General features: G+C 47.8%; 1 protein-coding gene and 1 non-coding gene across 2 annotated transcripts in view; both read left to right on the top strand.

The window, feature by feature from the left end:
* The window catches only part of ATP5MC1 (ATP synthase membrane subunit c locus 1), a 73633-nt gene that overhangs the window by 34621 nt on the left and 13399 nt on the right, over positions 1-25613 (top strand). The window lies entirely within an intron of this gene.
* Positions 15081-15208, top strand: LOC126940031 (small nucleolar RNA SNORA68). Its single transcript, XR_007720556.1, has one exon. It is a non-coding gene; the product is annotated as a small nucleolar RNA SNORA68 (small nucleolar RNA).

The following is a 25613-nucleotide window of genomic DNA, read 5'->3' as shown; positions in this document are numbered from 1 at the left end:
ACAGCTATATACCTGCAAAAAATAGGAAGTTATGGGAGCAAATGGTATATATCTGAGTTGAATTTTTGAATCTTTGTACTTGTTATGGCAACAGGTTTTCCTTCCTAATTTCTTTTTTCTTGGTCTAATATTAAAATGTTTTTGCATTACCTTAGCATGCTTACTGGATGGGCAGTGAAGGGCGAAGAAAGTCACCCTGTCACACGTGAGTGTGAAAGAAAGCTAACTTAAAATTAAAAAAGGAGGCTGGGCACGGTGGCTCACATCTGTAATCCCAGCACTCTGTGAGGCCGAAGCAGGTGGATCACAAGGTCAGGAGTTCAAGACCAGCCTGGCCAAGATGGTGAAACCCTGTCTCTACTAAAAATACAAAAAATTAGCCAGGTGTGGTGGCGGGCACCTGTAATCCCAGCTACTTGGGAGGCTGAGGCAGAGAATTGCTTGAATCCGGGAGGCAGAGGTTGCAGTGAGCTAAGATCGCACCACTGCACTCCAGCCTGAGCAACAGAGCAAGACTCTGTCTCAAAACAAAAAAAAAAATCGAGAAAAGGAGAGTTGGCAAGATATTTGGGAAACCTAGGCCTTAACACCTATAGCTTCAGCCCTTTTCCCTGGTCTTGCTAAAAATTTGGATGAAATATGACTGCCTTGATGTTCAAATATCCTCCTGTGATTTGATTTTCTACGGTGGCAGTAGCTTACACTGAAGTAAGCATACTCTAACCTGGTCTCCTACGAACAAATGTGGATAAAATGTGGATGTAGTCCATTACCTAGGAAAAAAGCAAAATGGACTCCACATAGAGACAAGACCCAAAGAGATATTCAACTGATTGCCCTGAGTTAACCAACAATAGGGCATAAGCTCAGTGAAGTTACACTGGCCCCAGTGCTCTCCTTAGCTGCTCTCATATAAATATTAAAAAGTCTTAGCCGGGCACAGTTGCTCACACCTGTAATCCCAGCACTTTGGGAGGCCCAGGCGGGCGGATCACGAGGTCAGGAGATTGAGACCATCCTGGCTAACATAGTGAAACCCTGTCTCTACTAAAAATACAAAAAATTAGTGGGGCTTGGTGGCAGGTGCCTGTATTCCCAGCTACTCAGGAGGCTGAGGCAGGAGAATGGCATGAACCCGGGAGGCGGAGCTTGCAGTGAGCCAAGATTATACCACTGCACTCCAGCCTGGGAGACACAGTGAGACTCCATCTCAAAAAAAAAAAAAAAAAAGTCTTGGCCGGTTGCGGTGGCTCATGCCTGTAATCCCAGCACTTTGGGAGCCTAAGGCAGGCGTATCACGAGATCAGGAGTTCAAGACCAGCCTGGCCAACCTGGTGAAACCCCATCTTTACTAAAAATTCAAAAATTAGCTGGGTGTGGTGGCGGGCTCCTGTAATCCCAGCTACTCGGGAGACTGAGGCAGGAGAATCACTTGAACCCGGGTGGTGGAGGTTACAGTGAGCCAAGATCACACCACTGCACTCCAGCCTGGGTGACAGAGCAGGACTTCACCTTAAAAAAAAAGAAAGTCTTTAGGGCCAGGCGTGGTGGCTCACATCTGTAGTCCCATCACTTTGGGAGGCCGAGGTGGGCAGATCAGCTGAACTCAGGAGTTCAAGACCAACCTGGCCAACATGGTGAAACCCCATCTCTACCAAAAATACAAAAAATTAGCCAGGTGTGGTGGCTCACGTCTGTAATCCCAACACTTTGGGAGGCCGAGGCGGGCAGGTCACAAGGTCAGGAGTTTGAGACCAGCCTAGCCAATATGGTGAAACCCCGTCTCCACTGAAAAAAAAAAAATACAAAAATTAGCCGGGCGTGGTGGTGGGTGCCTGTAGTCTGAGTTACTCAGGAGGCTGAGGCAGGAGAAGCACTTGAACCCAGGAGGCAGAGGTTGCATTGAGCCGAGATCGTGCCACTGCAATCCAGCCTGGGCGACAGAGCAAGACTGTCTCAAGAAAAAAAAAAAAAAAAGCTGGGTGTGGTGGGCATGCCTGCCTGTAATCCCAGCTACTTGGGAGGCTGAGGTTGCAGTGAGCTGAGATCGCGCCACAGTACTCCAGTCTGGATGATAAAGTGAGACTCCATCTCAAAAAAAAAGTCTTTAGGCCAGTGTGATGGCTCACACCTATAATACCCTATGCTGGTATTGTTTGAGGCCAGCAGTTGGAGACCAGCCTGGTCAACATAGCAAGACCTCGTCTCTCCAAAAAAAAAAAAAAAAAAAAGCCAGGTATGGTGGCATGTACCTGTAGCCTCAGCTACAGGGGAGGCTGAGGCAAGAGGATCCCTTGAGCACAGGAGGTTGAGGCTGCAGTGAGCCATGATTGCACCATTGCACTCCAGCTTGGACCACAGAGTTGATACCCTATCTCTGAAAAAATTAAAGTAATAAAGTATCTTTACATTCTTGTACCACTTTATAGTTTAGAATGTATTTCACATATTCCCTGTGTGCCTCTCATAATCCTCCAAGACAAGGCAGCTGTTAAGTCATTTTTATGGATGAATAAGCTGAAACATGCAGAAATAACTTGCTAAAAGTAGAAATAACCCAAATGTCTATCAGCTGATGAATGGATAAATAAAATATGGTATATCCATACAACGGGATATTATTTGTCAATAAACAGGAAGTAGTCATATATGTTGCAATATGGATGAGCCTTGAAACTATACCAAGTGAAAAAAGCCAGTCACAAAAGACCACATTATTTGTATGATTCCATTTATTTGAAATGTCCAGAATAGGCAAATTTGTAGTAACAAAATAGGTTGGTTTCCTAGGGCTGGGGGTTGGGGGAAATGGAGACTGACTGCTAATAGGTATGGAGTTTCTTTTGGGAGGGTAAAGAAAACGTTCTAAACTTGATTGTGGAGATGGTTACACCACCAAATATACTAAAAACCATCAAGTTACATACCTTTTTTTTTTTTTAAATGAAGTCTCACTCTGTTACCCAGACTGGAGTGCTGTGGCATGATCTGGGCTCACTGCAACCTCCACCTCCCGGGTTCAAGTGATTCTTCTGCCTCAGCCTCCTGAGTAGCTGGGGTTACAGGTGTGTGCCACCACACCCAGCTAGTTTTTGTATTATAGTAGAGACGGGTTTCACCATGTTGGCCAGGCTGGTCTCGAGCTCCTGACCTCAAGTGATCCCCCTGCCTCAGCCTCCCAAAGTGCTGGGATTACAGTCATGAGCCACCGCACCCAGCCGAGTTACATACTCTAAATGGATGCATTTTATGCATTGTGAATTAGATCTCAAATTATCATTTGAGACATGAAGGATGTCTCAAATACAAACCCAGAGCAAGTTAAACACTGTTGAACTTGGATAGATTACGCTGATGTCAGTACAATCACTACCACAGCTGTGCTGTGTTCTCCCCCTATCTTGGACTGGACGCAGCAGCTTCAGTGCGATAGAATCAAGATTAATAGGGTCAAGGGAATTAGTGATAGCCCATCATTTGGCCAACAGCATTAGTGGTCTCTGTTTGGTAATATCTATTCTGTCGAGATGGATGTACCCAATAAAGTTGGGGGACAGAGTCACTGGCCCACAAATCCCAGGTAATCACATTAAGAGATCCAGCCTGCTCTGCCTAATGTTATTACTTTCTCCCTGTGGAAAGGAGGAATATGACACTCCAGGGGACTACGTTCATTGTTTACTCAGTCAATCAACATTTATTGAGCACCCACAGTGTGCAGAGCTAGTATCAGACCAGGATTTATAAAGTAAAAAGTTCTTCCCCTGAGGGATCTACAAGATTAACCAAGTCTCTGCCCCTGGGAGCTCGGAAACTGCTGGGGGAGAAAGTCTTCGGTTTCAGGGCTCTCCCAGTCAGATGGGGAAAGGAGAAAACCACCCAGAAAGGCAGTGTAAAGATACTTCCAGCACTACACTCTGATCAGCTGAGCTAACTGGCAGCCCTCAGGATACTTAAAAGATAAGGGAAGTCATCCTGCAAATTAAGGATTTGGCAGCTGTGGGACCTCAGTGTTAATTAAAGGTGTTTTGAAAGCTCAAGTTAAGGATGTTCAAGAAGTGTGCTTTGGAAGAGGCAGAGGGACAGAGATGGCAGACAGACACACGGAATGTATTCTGAGGTTCTCTGCAAAGACAGAAGGAGAAGCAGTACCAGAATGCAAAGGACTTTTCAGCAAAAATACTAGAACATGAAAAGAAACTAGTTTCTGTCCTGAAAGAAAACACAACCTAGTTGAGCTACATTAACAAGCTTATTTGTGCTAACAAGGGGTAGGGTGAAGGTGGGGAAGGATTGTGTTACGAGGATGTAGGAGTGGCTCAGAATCCCAGGTTGCAAGCCTCCCAGCACTGCACCCAGCCTTAAACCGCATGTGAATCTATAATTATCTCAAAAGCTGAATTTTTTTTTTTTTTTTTTTTTTTTTTTTTTAAGGAAGAGCTTCAAAGAGCATGTTGAAATGAGGGAATTGCAACCATGTGTGAGGTGAGGGTATGTGTTCTAGTGGGGCATAGTGAGAGACAAGGCTCCATCGCGAAGCTGTAGGGGACAGTCCATTATTTCAGTGGTTGTTGGTGTCCCTTGACTTGTGGCATCACTCCAAAACCTGCTTCCATGGCCACAGTGCCTCCTCCCTGTGCCACCGCCTCTCCTCAGTGTGTGCGCTCTGTGTGCCCTTTTATAAGGACATATGTCATTGGATTTAGGGCCCAGTTGGCTAATCCAGGATAAGTCTTTTCAAGATCCTTAACTTAATCACCTTTTGTCATATAAGGCAATACTTGTTCACTATATAAAGGGTATGATAAGTCTGTGCAACATGGCAAGACCCCTATCTACAAAAAAAGAAAAAGCCAGGCTTGGTGGCATGTGTGGACATCTCTTTTTGGGTGGGAGGGCACCATTCAACCCACTACAGAAAGGTAGGCGCAGATAAATGATTACTAGGATTCTGACCCAGCCAGTCAAGATAGAACACACAGAAGGAACAGCAGCCTTCAGGGAGGGACGTTCAAGTTTTCACTGAATTTGAGGGTCTCGTGGGGATACTCAGTAGGCAATGGGATAAATGTTTCCGCAAAGAACTGGGTTGGAGCTGCAGGTTATTCCTGACATGAGTGGCATAGCTGAAACCAAGGGAGTGGACGAGCTAATCTGGAGAGAAAAGATAGGGCAGGCTGAGGACAGAGCCTGAATAATGCTAACTTTAGGAGTCAGGCAGGGTACCAGAAGCCATCCATGAAGGGAAGAAAAACCAGGAGAAAATGGGCAGCCTGAAAGCCAAGCAAGAAAATAGTTTCAAAAAATGGGTTCAATAGTGTCAAATACTAGTAGGGTAGGACTGGAAAGAAACCTTTCATTTTAGGAACTTAACATTGACAGGCAGATAACCTTTTTTCTCTCTTTAAAAAAATGTATTCTCATTAGAGAACATTTAAAATGCATAAAGTACAAAACTTAAGTATAGTTACATCAACCAAACACAATTATTAGCATTCCCATCCATTTTTAAAAACATCGTTTTGAGTCAGGGTCTATGCTCTGTCATCCAGGCTAGAGTGCAGTGACACGATACTTCACTGCAAGCCTCACCTCCTGGGCTCAAGTGATCCTCCCACCTCAGCCTCAGAGTAGCTGGGACTGTAGGCGTATACCACCATGACCCAGTACATCTAGTTGTTTCTATGTATAGGTGAGCTTGTGATTTTTTGGGGGGCGGGTTTTGAGACATCTCACTCTGTCTCACCCAGGCAGGAGTGGTATGATCAGGGCTCACTGCAGCCTTAACCTCCTGGGCTCAAGCAGTCCTCCTCCGTCAGCCTCCTGAGTAGCTGGGACTGCAGGCACATGCCACGATACCTGGCTAATTTTTTTTTTTTAATTTTGTAGAGACAGGGTCTTGCTATGTGGCCCAAGCTGGGCTTGAACTGGCCTCAAGTGATCCTCCTGCCTCAGTTTCCCATGGTGCTGGAATTACAGGTGTGAGCCACCATGCCTGGCCTAGGTGAGCGTTCTTTTTCTTTTTTCTTTTTTCTTTTTTTTTTTTTAAACACAAACAGAACTAGGTGAGCCTTCAAGTAAAGAAAAAAGACTATGTGTGCATGTGTGGGTGCATGCCCGTGAATGCCTGCCTTGATTTCCAACACAGGCATCCTCCTTTAAATCCTCCCTGAGCTGGAGACTGACTTGTGGCCCCTGGGAGAGTGTGTGGGAGTGTGGAGAGTGACCTCCGGACCTGGGCACTTTCCGGCCCCTCCTCCCATGGAAGCTGCTGCACCGATTTGGCCTCTGTGCAAACACCAGGCACTTTTCGCTGGGTCAATATTTCACATCCGTTGTCAGGGTCTAATCCATCTTCAACATCTGTTCCCTGGGATGTTGTGCTCTGCTCTGCCACCTATGACCCCTCATGGTCTTTGTCCCCAGAAGAGGAGCTCTGCAAGGTCCCCAGGGCTTTCTCCAGCTTGAGGCTGCTCGGTGCTTCTCTTTTTCTCCTCTTTAAACCCTCTCACCTTTGCCTGAGCCAATAATCTCCCTCAAATTACAGGGAGAAGCCCCCTCTGTCTGGAAGCTTCCCCAGCTCCAGAACACAGAAGGATGTGGTAGCTGCTGTTGTGTGGAATTCAGCAAACCTCACCTGCCAGTGGGTCCAGAACACGTTCCGACCCGGTGTCCTGCTTGCCACCTTGCACTTCCTGACTGCTGCTTCCTGCTGTGAGCCTGCTGGAGCCCTGGGGACACACATTTACTTGAACAACATCTCAAAATAGACTGGGAAGACAAAATGTACTACAAGGGGCCAGGCGCAGTGGCTCATGCCTGTAATCCTAGCACTTTGGGAGGCTAAGGCAGGCGGATTGCCTGAGCTCAGAAGTTCGAGACCAGCCTGGGCAACAGGGTGAAACCCCATCTGTACTAAAATACAAAAAATTAGCCGGGCGTGGTGGTGTGCGCCTGTAATCCCAGCTACTCAGGAGGCTGAGGCAGGAGAATTGCTTGAACCAGGAGGCGGAGTTTGCAGTGAGCCGAGATCACGCCAGTACACTCCAGCCTGGGTGACAGAGCAAGACTGCATCTCCAAAACAAACAAATAAACAAGAACCCAAAATATACTACAAGGTGTAATTAGAAATTGTTTTCAAGATTGGTGCTTTTGCACCGTTGGTTAGATGAGGCAACCAAGTGCATTTATTTTGATGCATGCCTGTCTTGTTCCTCTAATCAGCATCCAAGAACAGGGACAGACCGGGCGCGGTGGCTCATGCCTGTAATCTCAGCACTTTGGGAGGCCAAGTTGGGCAGATCACCTGAGGTCAAGGGTTTGAGACCAGCCTGACCAACACGGTGAAATCCCATTTCTACTAAAAATACAAAAATTAGCTGGGCGTGGTCATGGGTGCCTGTAATCCCAGCTACTTGGGAGGCTGGGGCACAAGAATCACTTGAACCTGGGAAGTGGAGGTTACAGTGAACTGAGATTGCACCACTGCACTCCAGCCTGGGCTACAGAGCAAGGCTCGTCTAAAAAAATAAATAAATAATAGAAGAAGAAGAATAGGGACAGATTTCTGTTCATTCTCCTCAGTGCAAATCTCTGGCCCCAGCTTCCTCCTCATTATTCAAACCCAACATATATTGGGCATTTACTATAAGCAAGTGCTGTTATTAAACCCATTTGTAGATGAGGGAGCCAAGGCTTAGCAAGGATAAAGACTTGAAGGCCACACAGCTGCAGGAGGCCAGGCTGGACCAGGGTTTATGTTGTTAACACTAAACTGTTTGGAGAAACAGCAAACCCAGCTGTGGGGGAATGGGAGCGGTGGGTGTGGAACCTGAGGCTAACTTCCTCCCACCCAGCCATTCTGTCCTCTCCGCAATAAAGTTCATAGTCCAGGAAATTCCCTGCAAGTGACAATGACTCTTAAACTTTCCTGAAGATAAGAATTGCTGGGCCAGAGCCTCCCTCACTGCTTGCCATCCCTTCAGCTGATGCTCAGTAACTCTTTCTTTGCCAGTAGCCAGCCCGGCCTTCCAGTTTACCAGAGAGGCCCTGGTGATGAACCAGTCCCACCTCCCATTTCCTGGAACCCATCCCTGCCGCCTCACCCAGCCCCACCCTCCTTCCCTCTTTCACTCTGAGAGTTTTTGCCGTACATCTGCTCAGCCAAAGAGAAGCAACTGCTAATGTTAAGCCGAAATTTGGGTCGGGCCAGGAGGCATCTTTAAAATGAAAAATTTACTCGGGTACAGGAAACAGCTATAAATGATCTTGGAAATGCAGGCACTCCATCTCCTGGTTACACACCCCAGGCAATACCCAACAGAGCATCTGAAGGGGCCTTGTTTATCAACTGTCATGGATTCAGGAAGCCAAACAGACCTGCCTGTTACCAGGGCGTCTCCTGCAGGCCCCTGTCTCCAGAAATGACCACCCCTGAGATGAAAACTTCTCTTGGGAAGAAACTGAGGAGGAGCTTTTACAGTTTGCTCAGGGCTTCCCATTCTTTGTTGCTGGGAAATTCTTCCTGTAGCCAGCTTCAGTCCCTGTTAACACATACTGAACAACAGGATTATTTTTGTTGTGTTCTGCATCTGCCGTATATAATCTTTTATTTTTTTCTGAGTTAACTTTGTTTTTTTTTTTTTTTTTCTGCTGACTACCTACTTTTCTGTCATAACTTTGTTTTCATTGTGGTAAGAACACAATATGAGATCTACCTTCTTAACAAAATTTTAAGTGTAACATCTCCTTTTAATTTGGATAAAATAGTAGGCATCGGGCCAGGCCCAGTGGCTTATGCCTGTAATCCCAGCACTTTGGGAGGCCGACACGGGCGGATCACCTGAGGTCAAGAGTTTGAGACCAGCCTGGCCAACCTGGTAAAACCCTGTCTCTACTAAAAATACAAAATTAGGCTGGGCGCGGTGGCTCAAGCCTGTAATCCCAGCACTTTGGGAGGCCGACACGGGTGGATCACCTGAGGTCAAGAGTTTGAGACCAGCCTGGCCAACCTGGTAAAACCCTGTCTCTACTAAAAATACAAAATTAGGCTGGGCGCGGTGGCTCAAGCCTGTAATCCCAACACTTTGGGAGGCCGAGACGGGTGGATCACTAGGTCAGGAGATCGAGACCATCCTGGCTAACACGGTGAAACCCCGTCTCTACTAAAAAATACAAAAAACTAGCCGGGCGAGGTGGCGGGCGCCTGTAGTCCCAGCTACTCAGGAGGCTGAGGCAGGAGAATGGCGTAAACCCCGGAGGCGGAGCTTGCAGTGAGCTGAGATCCGGCCACTGCACTCCAGCCTGGGCGACAGAGCAAGACTCCGTCTCAAAAAAAAAAAAAACAAAAAAAAACAAATTAGCCAGGCATGGTGGCACGCCCCTGTAATCCCAGCTACTCAGGAGGCTGAGGCAGGAGAATCGCTTGAGCCCTGGAGGTGGAGGTTGCAGTGAGCCAAGATTGCACCACTCACTGCACTACAGCCTGGGTGACAAGAGCAAAACTCCATCTCAAAAAAAAAAAAAAAAAAACATAGGCCAGGTGCGGTGGCTCACGCCTGTAATCCCAGCACTTTGGGAGTCAGGAGATCGAGACCATCCTGGCTAACACGGTGAAACCCCGTCTCTACTAAAAATATAAAAATTAGCCGGGCATGATGGCAGGCACCTGTAGTCCCAGCTACTCAGGAGGCTGAGGCAGGAGAATGGTGTGAACCTGGGAGGCGGAGGTTGCAGTGAGCCGAGATCGCACCACTGCACTCCAGCCTGGGTGACAAAGCCAGACTCCGTCTCAAAAAAAAAAAAAAAAAAATAGTAGGCATTGAGTGCTTATATGGTAAGCACTGTGTTAAGCACTTCGTATTTGATCATTTTAACCCCCACAACAAAACATTAATCATTAATATGTGATAATTAACAAAGGTATTAATAAACCCATTTCGCAGATGGGCCACGGAGAGAGGTTGAGTAAATCACTCATGGTCATACAGTTACAGAGTTGGGACTTTTTTTTTTTTTTTTTTTTTGAGACAGTCCTGCTTTGTTGCCCAGGCTGGAGTGCAGTGGCATGATGTCAACTCACTGTAGCCTCTACTTTCTGGGCTAAAGCAATCTTCCCACCTCAACCTCCTGAATAGCTGAGACTACAGGTGTGCACCACCATGGCCAGCAAATTTTTGTGTTTTTTGGTTTTGTTTTTTTTTTTTGAGACAGAGTCGGGGTTTCACCATGTTGGCCAGGCTGGTCTCACCCACTTTGGCATCGCAAAGTGCTGGGATTACAGACGTGAGCCACCACGCTCCACCAGAATTTTTGTATTTTTTGTAGAGACAGGGTTTCACCATGTTGTCCAGGCTGGTCTCGAACTTCTCGGCTCAAGCGATCTGCCAGCCTCAGCCTCCCAAAGTGCTGGGATTACAGGTGTGAGCCACCATGCCCTGCCTACGGAGTTGGGATTTGAATTCAGGCAGAACAACTTCAGAGCTCTTGCACTTAATTACAGATGCTCTGTGTCTCTTTCTAGTTCTCCTTTCTCCAAATGGAATCATTCTACCTCCGTAAACCTGTCCTTATGATTTCCAGTTGAGTCAGGAAACCTAGGGCCAATGCCACGACCCTGAATAGATTTATATTAGGGACCAAAGCCATGGAACATTCCCTTTCCACCACTTAATTCAATCTCTGATGAAGTCCACACCAGTCATTCCCCCTGCACAGCCATCTTGCTCATATCCTTCTCAACAAAGTGGCTCCTAACCCTATCTGGAGGACTGGCTAGCCATTCTGGCAGAACAGTGGCCCTAGTCACAAGGGAAAAAGGAACCCATTTGCAAAGCAGCTGTATTTGCTAAGTAAGACACTTTGACAGCCTGAGCACGGCCTGTAATCCCAGCACTTTGGGAGGCCAAGGTGGGCAGATCTCTTGAGGTCAGGAGTTCGAGGCCAGCCTGGCCAACATGGTGAAATCCCAGCTCTATTAAAAATACAATAATTAGGCGGGGCGCAGTGGCTCACGTCTGTAATCCCAACACTTTGGGAGACCGAGGAGGGCGGATCACGAGGTCAGGAGATGGGAGACCATCCTGGCTAACACGGTGAAACCCCATCTCTACTAAAAATACAAAAAATTAGCCGGGCGTTGTGGTGGGCGCCTGTAGTCCCAGCTACTCGGGAGGCTGAGGCGGGAGAATGGTGTGAACCCGGGAGGCAGAGCTTGCAGTGAGCCGAGATGGCGCCACTGTGCTCCAGCCTGGGTGACAGAGCAAGACTCCATCTCAAAAAAAAAAAAAAAAAATACAATAATTATCTGGACATGGTGGCAGGTGCTTGTAATCTCAGCTACTCAGGAATCTGAGGCAGGAGAATCGCTTGAACCTGGGAGGCTGAGGTTGCAGTGAGCCGAGATCACACCACTGCATTCCAGCCCGGGCAACAGAGTGAGACCCCATTTCTTAAAAAAAAGACACTGACAAAATGCCTTTTAAGGAAATGATATTTGGGGAGATATGCTGTCAGTAGTTTTGATAGGAACTCAGCATTGAGTTCCTACTGAGGAAACAGCAGAGAATATCTGTGAACCTCTGTGGCTGGGTTCTCCTTCATGTTCCACCTCTTTCACATACCTCACACACCCCTGCATCCCTCCTGCCCATCCTCTATTCTATTTGTCCTGTCATTTTTGACCCTGAGTTTTGACAGCCCCAAACCTTGTCCCTCCATAAAGTAGACAGGCTAGTAGGTCATCATGGTGAAGAGCCCAGACTCTGGAACTAGACTGTCTGGTGGCAACTTTAGACAAATCACTCAACCGCTCTTGGCTTTGGTTTCCCCATGTGTAAAATGGCATTGACAATTATAGTCCCTGCTTCAGCTAGATGAGTTAAAATGGGTAGAGCATTTAGAACAGCGCCTGACACATGCTGATTGTAAGCACTCAATAAGTGTTCTGCCCTGCCACCTGATTAACAGCTTTGTGAAATTGGGCAGGTCACTCTGAAAGAGGGTATGATTATGATGTAGTGATTAAGAGCACTAGGTTAAACATCAGATGTCCTTGAATCTTGACTTTTTTTTTTTTCTGGAGACAGGGTCTCATTCTGTCACCTAGGCTGGAGTACAGTGGTACAATCTCGGCTCACTGCAGCCTCAATCTCCCGGGCTTAAGTGATCCTCCCACCTCAGTCTCCTGAGTAGCCGGGACTACAGGCATGCGTACACGACACTTGGTTCTGTTCTTGTCTCTTGTCTATTCCACTCCCGAGCCAGCAGTCCCAGGAGACACAGCCTCTTCCTATTCAGTATCTCCCCCATGTAGGAGCTTAAGTAAACGAAATACCACCACCTTCTCCCATCTTACCTTGAGATTAGGAAAGACTATGGTTGAGGGCAGCCTGTGTTACTGAATGTTATCTTCGCGGGTTTGGCTCCAGAGCCCTCAGTAGGAAGAGGGACTGGACCTGCAGTCTCCGACTCAGAGCAGGGACTTATAATGAGCAGAGTCCTGAGCCCCCTGGTGGGGAGTCTTGGGTTCCATTCCGCTTGGTCCTTGCAGGGCCTTTTCAATAAGTCAAGGGCCCTTGACACTTAGGAGTGCCCACATCATGTCAAAAATATTAAAATGCATTCACATCCCACAGAAGGGTTTTGTTGTTTTTTTTTTTTTTTTTTTTTTTGAGATGGAGTTTCTCTCTTGTCGCCCAGGCTGGAGTGCAGTGGTGCAATCTCGGCTCACCTCTGCCTCCCGGGTTCAAGCGATTCTCCTGCCTCAGCCTTCCGAGTAGCTGGGATTATAGGCATGCACCACCACACCTGGCTAATTTTTGTATTTTTATTAGAGATGGGGTTTCTCGGCCGGGCGCGGTGGCTCAAGCCTGTAATTCCAGCACTTTGGGAGGCCGAGACGGGTGGATCATGAGGTCAGGAGATCGAGACCATCCTGGCTAAAACGGTGAAACCCCGTCTCTACTAAAAAATACAAAAAACTAGCCGGGCGCGGTGGCGGGCGCCTATAGTCCCAGCTACTCGGGAGGCTGAGGCAGGAGAATGGCGTGAACCCGGGAGGCGGAGCTTGCAGTGAGCTGAGATCCGGCCACTGCACTCCAGCCTGGGCGACAGAGCGAGACTCCGTCTCAAAAAAAAAAAAAAAAAAAAAGAGATGGGGTTTCTCCATGTTGGTCAGTCTGGTCTCGAACTCCTGACCTCTGGTGATCTGCCTGCCTCAGCCTCCCAAAGTGCTGGGATTACAGGCGTGAGCCACCACGCCCCGCCTGAAATGTAGTTTATACATAAACTATATATGCAAACTGAGTTGAGTTGCAATTGGTTGAGATTTTGTTTTGTAGCCATTTATTTCAATATTTATCCAATGCCATTTTGCAACTTTTTTTTTTTTTGGAAAACAATAACTTTTTTCCAGGTTTCAATAATAAGCCTAGCCCCTAAGCCACTGTGTCTAAGGGATGGGCCAGCAGTGCCTCCAGTGCCTAGGTTGACTTGGTTAGATTCCCTGGTCCCAGAGCTTGTCAACTCCAGAGCCCATGTGAATCCTGCCCACCCTATCTATCTATTCATCCACCCATCCATCCATCCGTTCGTTCGTCCATCTGTCCATCCATCCATCCACCCACCCATATATATCTGAGCTGCCTATGGTAGAAAAAAAGCAACTCGGGAAAAGGCTAGAGAAGACAAGCATGGTGTGAGACTGCCCTCTAGAGATTGCTCCAGGAAAGTGCAGCTAGGGCGCTCCCTCTTCCAGGCTCAGATCAACCCCACCCCTCCTTCACTCATTCACACTTATTGAGCGAGTACCTACCTATACCCGGCACCACGTACTTACCTGTTCTGGGAACAAAAGACAAATACAAAGAGAAACAGCACACATCCCCATTCTCCAGGAGGTCACCATGTATAACAAATGATTACTGTTCTGTGCAATGACTACTGGAGTAGATGTGCACCAAGTTCTATGGGAGCACTGAAGACAAGGAAATAAGTCTGGGGCAATAGGGGAAGTCATCACAGGGAAGGTGGCATTCAAGATGGGCCTTGAAGGATGTGTAGGAGTTTGCCATACAGTGCTGGGGAGGAAAGGCATTCGGGGCAGAAGGAATGGCAGTGTAGAAATGCAGGTTTGTTGAGGGCCAGTGAGAGGTGTGGCAAAGCTGGAGCATGCATAACACTGAACAGTCAAGACCCAGCTAGAGAGGCAGGTGGGGCCAGATAGTGAAACTCCCACTCAAAAAACAGGAAGTGAGCCAGGTGTGGTGGTGATCGCCTGTAGTCCCAGCTACTCGGGAGGCTGAGATGGAAGGACCGCTTGAGCCCAGGAGTTTGAGACTGCAGTGAGCTGTGATCACACCTGTGAATAGCCATTGCTCTCCAACCTGGGCAACATAGTGAGACTCTGTCTCTTAAAAAAAAAAAACAGAAAACAGGCCATGCCCAATGGCTCATGCCTGTAATCCTAGCACTTTAGGCGGCCAAGGCAGGAGGATGACTTGAGGCCAGGAATTCAAGACCAGCCTGGGTAACATAGAGACTGCATCTTTACCAAAAAACAAACAAACAAACAAACATTAGCAGCAGGGCATGGTGGCATGAGCCTGTAGTCCCAGCTACTTGGGAGGCTGAGGTGTGAAGACCACCTGAACCCAGGATGTCAAGGCTGCAGTGAGCCATGACTGCACCACTGCACTCCAGCCTGGGTGAGAGAGAGAGAGACCCATCTCAAAAATTAAACAAAGCTGGGTGCAGTGGCTTATGCCAGCACTTTGGGAGGCTGAGGTGGGCGGATCACCTGAGATCAGGAGTTTGAGACCAGCCTGGCCAACAAGACAAAACCCCATTTCTAATAAAAATTAAAAAAATAGCCAGGTGTGGTGGTGGGCACCTGTAATACCAGCTACTCAGGATGCTGAGGCAGGAGAATCGCTTGAACCTGGGAGGTGGAGGTTGCAGTGAGCCGAGATCGTATGCCATTGCACTCCAGCCTGGGCGACAGAGTGAGACTCTTAAAAAATAAAAAATCAAAATCAAAAAATAAAATATATAAAACAAACAAAAAACAAAAGTAGGACATGTCGCACTTAAACTCAACACTCTTTTTCTTGCAGCAGTGGTTTAAACAGAGGAACAAACAGGAAGATCTTGTCACCTTTGAGGGGCTGTGGTTGTGCCCCTCAAAGTGACTTTGGAGGTTCTACACCACTCGTGGTCACCCAGTCCCCCAGTTAATCCCAAGTGGGGGCTCCCAGGCAATTGATGTGCCTGACAGAATGTGCCAGGTACTTGACAGGAGGTTTGCCAAATGCCCAGATCCCAGTGATTACAGTCACCCTGCCCTCTCCTGTTTTCTGCAGACCAAGACGTGGGCACCCAGCATCACATCTGGGCCCACTTGATCCAGATCATGAAGGTGGAGGAGACCAGAGCCAGCAAGCGCAACCGGCCAGCAGTCACGCAGCTCCATGACTCCAAGGTTGAGTCCTGCTGCCCCACTGGGTCCTCTATGGCCAGCAACAAGCCACGTGTCACCACCAAGAGGCCCGACATCTTACAGGTGCAGGGCCCTCTCACCCTGGGTCTGCCCAAATAAACTCCTCAAGAACACCAAACCAGGCCGGGCGTGGTGGCTCAAGCCTGTAATCCCAGCACTTTGGGAGGCCGAGACGGGTGGATCACGAGATCAAGAGATCGAGACCATCCTGGCTAACACAGTGAAACCCCATCTCTACTAAAAAATACAAAAAACTAGCCGGGCGAGGTGGCGGGCGCCTGTAGTCCCAGCTACTTGGGAGGCTGAGGCAGGAGAATGGCGTGAACCCGGGAGGCGGAGCTTGCAGTGAGCTGAGATCCGGCCACTGCACTCCAGCCTGGGCGACAGAGCGAGACTCCATCTCAAAAAAAAAAAAAAAAAAAAAAAAAAACACCAAACCAAACAAAACAGGATGTGATGCTCTGGCCAGAACTCTGTGCCAAACAGAGGGAGACCTGACCCAGCCATTCAGAATCTCCGTGGAGGGAGAATCAGGCATATCGAGGACCAGGACCACAGACACTGAGACACAGCACCTGCCTCTCACATGGTCTCAGCTGAAGACATTAGTGCTGAGTTGATGAGGCCAGGGTGGGTGGGGAACTTTCAGGTGGGAGCAGGGGTGAGACAAGGGAGCACAGCATGCTGAAAGAAGCCAGGAGAGCTTCCAGAATACCTCTGGCTCTCCTACCTCCCTAACAACTCCTGCTTCATTTATGAGTTTCCTTCCTGAGCAGGAATCCTGTCTTCACCATCAACTGGCTGTGAGACTTTGAGAAAGTCACTTAATGATGCACTGGCTGGTGAGGTGGCTCACGCCTGTAATCCCAGCACTTTGGGAGGCCAAGGCAGGAGGATCACTTGAGGTCAGGAGTTTGAGGCTGCAGTAAACTATGATTATGCCATTACACTCCAGCCTGGGCAACAGAGAGAGACCTTGTCTTTGAAAAAAAAAAAAAAAAAAAAAAAGGCTGGGTATGGTGGCTCATGCCTGTAATCCAAGCTCTTTGGGAGGCCAAGGCAGGCGGATCACCTGAGGTCAGGAGTTCGAGACCAGTCTGGCCAACATGGTGAAACCCCCATCTCTACTAAAAATACAAAAATTAGCCAAGTGTGGTGGCACATGCCTGTAATCCCAGCTACTCGGGAGGCTGAGGTGGGAGAATCACTTGAACCCAGGAGGCGGAGGTTGCAGTAACCAGAGATTGCGCCATTGCACTCCAGCCTGGGTGACAGTGTGAGACTCCATTTCAAAAAAAAAAAAGTAATGGAAAGCCCATCCTTAAGCTTTTGTGGATACATGGTGGCCCAGCCAGAGACTGGACTTAATAGCCTTCCTTGCAGCTAGTTGTGGCCATGAAACTAAGTTCTGGCCAATGAGAGGTGAGCAGTAGGGAGTTGTGCAACTTCTAGATCCCATGCTTAGAAGGAATAAAGTTGCTTGCTCTTCACTTTTCTCCTTCCTGCTGATTGAGAAGTGGTAACACCTGGCGTAGCCACCTTAGCCACAGAGATGGAAGCCACATGTTGAGGATGGCAGAGTCACTCTGAAAACCCCGGGCTGCTCACCTCTTACTGCTACATGAAAAATAAATGATCTTTTTTCGGATCTGTCTTACCTAAGCCACTGGATTCTGGCGCCTCTTTGTTATAGCAGATTACCATGTACCTTTAATTAATGCAGCATGTTTTTTTAAAATAATCCTTTCCTATTAGAAAAGTGGGCAAAAGGCATTAGCTGATGGTTTATTCACACAAAAAAGGGCTACAAATGGCCTTTACATATGTGAAAATATGCTCAACTTCACTTAGAAGAGAAATGCAAATTAAAACTGCACTATGAGACTATTTCTCATTAATCACATTGGCAGAAATTCAAAGGCTCGACCATACACCCTGTGGCAGAGGCTGTGTGGGAAATAAACATGCTCATAGTTGGCTGGTGGGAGTGCAAAATGCACCAGGAGCGGGGGTTTATACCTGTAGTCCCAACACTTTAGGAGGCCAAAGTGGGAGGATCGCTTGAGGCCAGGAGTTCCAGGCTGCCATGAGCTATGATTGCACCACTACACTCTAGCCTGGGCAATAGAGCAAGACCCCAACTCTAAAAAATAAAAAATAAATAAATAAATTTTAAAAAAGAAGAAACTAAACGTATCAGAATTGGCACTATCTTCCTCCAAGAGGGCAAAAGCTTGTCCCCTTGCTCCATGAGGGGAGTATTTCATGCTCTGGAGCTCCCCATGGGCTCAGGCTGCATCTGATCTCCAAATGAGAGCAGATCCTTGCTTCCCTTTTCCCCGCTTCCCTTATGTCCTGCTCCGGAGAACAGTCTGTCCATCAATCACTTGCACAAGCATCCCTGTCTCAGGCTGTGCTCTAGTGAACCCAAACTAAGATACATGACCCTTACTAAACCAGTCAATAGCAAGGAAATGGAATGGCCAGCTCTCGCTTCAGGCTCTGCCTCTGTGTGAGCTGCCGACACACAGAACATCGCAGAAGAGGAACACCAGGCTCAAACTGGTGAGTGATTAAGAAGTAAGAAGAAAACATGGTTCTTGGTAAGGCAATCAAACTAACAGAGGTGCTCTGGCAAGCCACACTCCTGGGGGAAGTAAAGAAGTAACTCTTGACCAGGCGCGGTGGCTCACCCCTGTAATCCCAGCACTTTGGGAGGCCGAGGAGGGTGGATCACCTGAGGTCAGAAGTTCAAGACCAGCCTGGCCAACATGGTGAAACCCTAACTCTACTAAAAATACAAAAATTAGCTGGGCATGGTGGTGAGTGCCTGCAATCCCAGCTACTCGGGAGGCTGAGACAGAAGAATCACTTGCATCAGGGAGGCGGTGGTTGCAGTGAGCTGAGATCGTGCCACTGCATTCCAGCCTGGGTGAAAGTGAGACTGTCTTAAAAAAAAAAAAAGAAAACTGTAAGATATTTTCTTTGTTTTCAGACAGAGTCTCACTCAGCTGCCCAGGCTGGAGTGCAGTGGCATGATAATAGCTCATTGCAGCCTTGATCTCCTGGGCTCAAGCGATCCTCCCATCTCAGCCTCCTGAGGCCTGGCTATTTTTTTTTTTTTTTTTTTTTTTAAGTAGAGATGACGTCTTGCTATGTTGCCCAGTATGGTCTCAAAATCCTGAGATCAAGTGATCCTCACGCTTTGGCCTACCAAAGTGGTGGGATTACAGGCGTGAACTACCGCATCTGGCCAGATCTTAGCTGTTGGAATAAGAGTATTGATTCATTAATTGAATAATTTACTAATCGAGCACCTACTCCATGCCAGGTACTATCCTAAGCACAGTGAACAAAACAGGCAAAGACCCCTGCCCTAAAGGAGCTTAAATTATAGAAAGAATAAAGATGAAAAATATAATAGTAAACATATCAAATAATGATATTCGTTGGTTACCATTGCAATAGAATAGTATGTTAGGAAATGCTAAGTACTCTGGAGGAAATAATGGAGCAGGGTAAGAAGTTCGTGGAGACTAGGGAAGAGGCAATTGCAATCTTAAATAGGGAGGTCAGGCAGGTCTCACCGAAAAGGCAAGATTTGAGCAAGACATGAAAGAAACTAGGTGCCGGGCGCGGTGGCTCACGCCTGTAATCCCAGCACTTTGGGAGGCCGGGGCAGGTGGATCACCTGAGGTTGGGAGTTCGAGACCAGCCTGACCAACATGGAGAAACCCCATCTCAACTAAAAATACAAAATTAGCTGGGTGTGGTGGCGCATGCCTGTAATCCCAGCTACTCCAGAGGCTGAGGCAGGGGAATCGCTTGAACCCGGGAGGCAGAGGTTGCGGTGAGTCAAGGTTGCCCCACTGCCCTCCAGCCTGGGCAACAAGAGCAAAACTCCATCTCAAAAAACAAAAAAGAAAAGAAAAACCCAAACCTCAGGGCTCTCCAAAGTATCTCCCACTGAGCTCCCTCTGCTGGACAAATGTGAAATTGCTTCCCCCTCTAAAGATAATCTACCGATAGTTGTGGAATGCAACAATCATGTAACGCTAATCTTCCAAAATGGATTAGAGGCCGGTTGCGGTACTTTGGGAAGCCGAGGCAGGCGGATCACTTGAGGTGAGGAGTTCGAGACCAGCCTATCCAACATAGTGAAACCCCGTCTCTACTAAAAATATTAAAATCAGCCAGGCATTATGGTGCACACCTGTGATCCCAGCTACTCGGGAGGCTGAGGCAAGGGCATCACTTGAACCCAGGAGGCAGAGGTTGCAGTGAGTCAGGATTGAGTCACTGCACTCCAGCCTGGGTGACAGAGTGAGACACTCCCATCTCAAAATAAACAAACAAAAAAGTGGATCGGGGAGAAAGGCTCCCATGAGACACCTCCAACCCCATTATTCACCATCCATACCATGGGGCTAAGGCCCTTAACTGGAGAGGAATTGGAATGGACGAAAGGACCCCCCTGGGCCAGGCGCAGTGGCAAACACCTGTAATCTGGCACCTTGGGAGGCCAAGGCCCATGGATCGCTTGAGGCCAGGAGTTCAAGACCAACATGGCAAAACCCCATAGGAAGGAAGGGAGGGAGGGAGGGAGGGAGGGAGGGAGGGAGGGAGGGAGGAAGGAAGGAAGGAAGGAAGGAAGGAAGGAAGGAAGGAAGGAAGGAAGGAAGGAAGGAAGGAAGGAAGGAAGGAAGGAAGGAAAGGAAACCGCCCTAAGCAAGCCTTGCTCAAGGAAGGAAGGAAGGATAGAAGGAAGGAAGGAAACCCCCCTAAGCAAGCCTTGCTCTGAATCCTTACCAGGCCTGGAAATTCTCAAAGAAGACAAGCTTACTGGGTTGAGTTTTTTAGCAGTGACTCCCCCAAAATGAAATGCTCAAGCTACCAGGTTTTTTAGGAGTTATTGCACCAGGAAAAAACAATACATAGTGCTGGCCAACCAAGGCCTGAGATTTTTTTTAAGCCAATGTTGCAGGAAGACTCAACCCCAGACAGACATACAAAAGATTCCCGCAATCATAGGAAGTGGATGGTTCAAATTACACAGTTCCCAACAGGAAACCCTACTCATTGCTCGTCTTTGGAGCATTCCTGAAGGATGCTTGTCATACAAGGGAAGTCTTCCAAACAGGTAGACCACAGGGACTAAGGAACTCACTGTCCAGGAAGTGAGTTACACAAAAACGAGGCTTGTGAACTTTGTTGGTTCTGTCATTGACTGCTTCTATCATTTATCTGTACAGCCTTATCCAGCAAGACACAACACAGTTCCTGGACCAATGACCAAGTATGGTGCTTCCCTGGAGGTGTCCCTTTTCTTTATGGTAGCTATTGTGAATGTCCCTTTTTTTTTCTCCCCCTATTGCATGTGAGTAGTGATTAACAGTAGGTATTGCCAATCAATTAAAATTGGGAAATTGTAGTGGTAATATATAAGGAAATATACCTTAAAATTGATACTACATATGTGTGTATATTTAGGAATATTTTGTGTTAGGAAAAATTCAATGAACCAATAAAATTAGATTAACATGTCTTGGTCACTAAAATGCTGGCAAGTGCAAAACTGATTATAGAAATAGATTGGGAGGCTGGGCACAGTGTCTCATGCCTGTAATCCCAGCACTTTGGGAGGCCGAGGCAGATGGATCACGAGGTCAGGAGTTCAAGACCAGTCTGGCCAAGATGGTGAAACCCCGTCACTACTAAAAATACAAAAATTAGCCAGGCATGGTGGTGGGTGCCTGTAATCCCAGCTACTCAGGAGGCCAAGTCAGAATTGGAATTGCTTGAACCTGTGAGGCAGAGGTTGCAGTGAGCCGAGGTCACACCATTGTACTCCAGCCTGGGCGACAGAGCAAGACTCCATCTCAAAAAAAAAAAAAAAGAAAGAAAGAAAGAAAAGATTGGGCTGGCCGGGAGCGGTGGCTCACACCTGTAATCCCAGCACTTTGGTAGGCTGAGGTGGGCAGATGACGAGGTCAAGAGATCGAGACCATCCTGGCCAACATGGTGAAACTCCGTCTCTACTAAAAATCCAAAAATTAGCTGGGCATGGTGGCATGTGCCTGTAGTTCCAGCTATTCGGGAGGCTGAGGCAGGAGAATCGCTTGAACCCAGGAGGCAGAGGTTGCAGTCAGCAGAGATCGTGCCCCTGCACTCCAGCCTGGCAACAGAGTGAGACTCCATCTCAAAAAAAAAAAAAAAAAAAAAAAGAAAAGAAAATAAGAAAAGAAATAGATTGGGTTGGGTGCAGTAGCTCACACCTATAATTTCAGCACTTTTGGAGGCTGAGGCAGGAGAACTGCTTGATCCCAAGAGTGTGAGACTAGCCTGGGCAAGATAGTGAGACTCAGTCTTTACCAAAACATTAAAAAACTGGGTGTGATGGTGTGTGCCTGTGGTCCCAGTTACTCAGGAGGCTGAGGTGGGAGGATTGCCTGAGCCTGGGAGGTCAAGGCTGCAGTGACCCATGATTGTGCCACCGCACTCCTGCCTAGTTGAAGGAGAAGATCCTGTCTCAAAAAAAAATTACTGTACCATTCGACTTGTTTTTTTTTTAGACAGAGTCTTGCACTGTCGCCAGGGCTGGTGTGCAGTGGCACAATCTTGGTTCACTGCAACCTCTGCCTCCTGGGTTCAAGCGATTCTCCTGCCTCAGTCTCCCGAGTAGCTAGGATTACAGGCGGCTGCCACCACGCCCGGCTAATTTTTTAATATTTTTAGTAGAGACGGGGTTTCACTATGTTGGCAAAGTTGGTCTCAAACTCCTAACCTCATGATCCGCCCACCCTGGCCTCCCAAAGTGCTGGGATTACAGGCGTGAGCCACTGTGCCCAGTCCATTTGACTTTTTTTTAAAGACAGGGTCTCACTGTGTTGTCCAGGCTTCAGTGCAATAGCAAGATCATAGTTCACTGCACCCTCAAATCCCTGGCTCAAGCAATCCTCCCACCTCAGCCTACCAAGTAGCTGGGACTGCAGGCATGTACCACCATGCCCCACTAACTTTTTGTAGAGATGGGGTCTCACTGTGTTATCCAGGCTGGTCTCAAACTCCTAATCTCAAGCAATCCTCCCACCTAGGCTTCCCAAAGTGCTGGGATTACAGGTGTGAGCCATTGTGCCGGCCTCACATTTTTTAATTTTTTAATCAGGAGAGGGAGAAGGAACTTGGAGATTAATGCAAAGATAATGACTGAGAACCATAGACTGAAGGTCTAAGTTGTTGAAAAAATGGAATGCAGGCTGGGCGCGGTGGCTCATGCCTGTAATCCCAGCACTTTGGGAGACCGAGGCAGGTGGATCACAAGGTCAGGAAATCAAGACCATCCTGACCAACATGGTGAAACCCCGCCTCTACTAAAAATGCAAAAATTAGCCAGGTGTGGCAGCACACACCTGTAGTCCAAGCTACTCAGGAGGCTGAGGCAGGAGAATTGCTCGAACCCAGGAGGCAGAGGCTGCAGTGAGCTGAGATCATGCTACTACACTCCAGCCTGGCGACAAAGCGAGACTCCGTCTCAAAAAAAAAAAAAAAAAAAAAAGAAAAGAAAAAAAGAAAAAAAAAATGGAATGCAATGAACATAAATGCTCAAAATATTGGCACTGCACCTGCATAAATGAACTAAGTGTCCATCAGTTCAATCGATCTGTCCTGATCCTTGCACAATCTGAGCGCTTTCACGCATGGAAGGAAACCCAAGTGGGCACAGGGTGGAGGCAGTTGGCAGTTTTATTTTTTAGTCCTTAGATGGTGGAATGAGGCCAGACACAGTGGCTCATGCCTATAATCCCAGTACTGTGGGAGGCCAAGGTAGGCAGCTCACTTGAGGTCAGGAGTTCAAGACCAGTCTGGCCAACACAGTGAAACCTGTCTCTACTAAAAATACAAAAATTAGCCGGGTATGGTGGTGCACACCTCTAGTCGCAGCTACTCAGGAGGCTGACACTGGAGAATCACTTGAACCCAGGAGGCAGAGATTGCAGTGAGCCAAGATTGTGCCACTGTACTCTAGCCTTGGTGAGAGAGTAAGATTCCATCTCAAAAAAATTTTAAAAATTAGATGGTGGAATGATGTAGATCCATGCCAAGGTAGGAGTGAACCTGAACTAGAAGAGTAGACATCCCTAAGACATTATGTACTTGATGTTGCCTTTGGATACTAGCTGGACATGACTTTGAATAATTTTTCCTTTAGGAATAATATGAATTGGGCCGGGCATGGTGGCTCAAGCCTGTAATCCCAGCACTTTCAAGACGGGAGGATCACGAGGTCAGGAGATCGAGACCATCCTGGCTAACACGGTGAAACCCCATCTCTACTAAAAAAATACAAAAAACTAGCTGGGCGAGGTGGCAGGCGCCTGTAGTCCCAGCTACTCGGGAGGCTGAGGCAGGAGAATGGTGTGAACCTGGGAGGCGGAGCTTGCAGTGAGCTGAGATCGGGCCACTGCACTCCAGCCTGGGCAATAGAGCAAGACTCCATCTCAAAAAAAAAAAAAAAGGAATAATATGAATTGTGGTTGTCCTTGAAGTTTTTGGGTCATGCTTGGTGACGTCATCTTAGGCTGTACTGGGACAAGGGTGTGTGTGTGTGTGTGTGTGTGTGTGTGCACGCGCGCACGCGGGCATGCACTGGACAACATGGCCTAGAATGTGGTACAGACTTTTTGGGGTATCTGCCTGGCTATGAGTCTTCATTCCCTCTTCTGAAGATACTTCCCCACAACTCTTGGCTTGGACTCCAAGTTTGAAAGTTTATTTTTTATGGCCGGGCATGGTGGCTCACACCTGTAATCCTAGTACTTTAGGAGGCTGAGGCAGGCAGATCGTCTGAGGTCAGGAATTCAGGACCAGCCTGGCCAACGTGCTGAAACCCTGTCTCTACTAAAAATGCAAAAATTAGCCGGGTGTGGTGTATGCCTGTAATCCCAGCCACTCGGGAGGCTGAGGCATGAGAGTCACTTGAATCCAGGAGGTAGAGGTTGCAGTGAGCCAAGATCACGCCACTGCACTCCAGCCTGAACAACAGAGGGAGATGCCGTCTTAAAAAAAACAAAGAAATGGCCAGGTGCGTTGGCTCATGCCTGTAATCCCAGCACTTTGAGAGGCCGAGGCGGGTGGATCACGAGGTCAGGAGATCGAGACCATCCTGGCTAACACGGTGAAACCCCGTCTCTATTAAAATATGAAGAATTAGCTGGGCATGGTGGCGGGTGCCTGTAGTCCCAGCTACTCAGGAGGCTGAGGCAGGAGAATGGCATGAACCCAGGAGGCGGAGGTTGCAGTGAGCCAAGATCAGGCCACTGCACTCCATCCTGTGCAACAGAGTAACATTCCATCTTAAATAAATAAATAAATAAAAAGATAGAGGAAGGGGAGGGGAGGGGAAGGAAGAGGAGGGGAAGGAAGGGGAGGGGAGGGGAGGGGAGGGGAGGGGAGGGGAGGGGAGGGAAGGGAAGGGAAGGGAAGGGAAGGGAAGGGAAGGGAAGGGAAAGGGAGTTCATTTTTTGTGCCTAAATGCATAGTTTTTGTTTCTGTTTTGAGATGGAGTCTCATTTGCCCAGGCTGGAGTGCAGTGGCAGGATCTTGGCTAACTACAACCTCTGCCTCCTGGGTTCAAGCCTCTCCTGCCTCAGCCTCCCCAGTAGCTGGGACTACAGGCGCGCACCATCATGCCCGGCTACTTTTTGTACTTTTAGAGGAGACGGGGTTTCACTATGTTGACCAGGCTGGTCTCGAACTCCTGCCCTCGTAATCTGCCCAACTTGGCCTCCCAAAGTGCTGGGATTACAGGCGTGAGCCACTGGGCCCAGTTCTAAATGCATGGTTTTTAATGTTTTGATTTCCTACTTAATTATGTTGTGGCCAGAAAATGTGGTCTATGTGATATTGATTCTTTGGTATTTATTGAAGCTTGTTTTGTGACTAAGTGGTCAATTTTGATAAGTGTCCTGTGTATGCATGAAAAGGATACATACTGTCTAATTGCTGGGTGCAGGGTTCTACATAAGTTCAATAGATTCAGGTAGTTAATTGTTCAAATCTTCTATGTCTGGCCAGGTGCAGTGTCCACACCTGTAATCCCAGTGCTTTGGGAGACTG

The sequence above is a fragment of the Macaca thibetana genome, chromosome 16 (assembly GCF_024542745.1).
Source record: "Macaca thibetana thibetana isolate TM-01 chromosome 16, ASM2454274v1, whole genome shotgun sequence".
Taxonomy (NCBI): domain Eukaryota; kingdom Metazoa; phylum Chordata; class Mammalia; order Primates; family Cercopithecidae; genus Macaca; species Macaca thibetana.
Note: the sequence above shows the minus strand (reverse complement) of the source record. Positions and strands in the feature narration are given on the sequence as shown.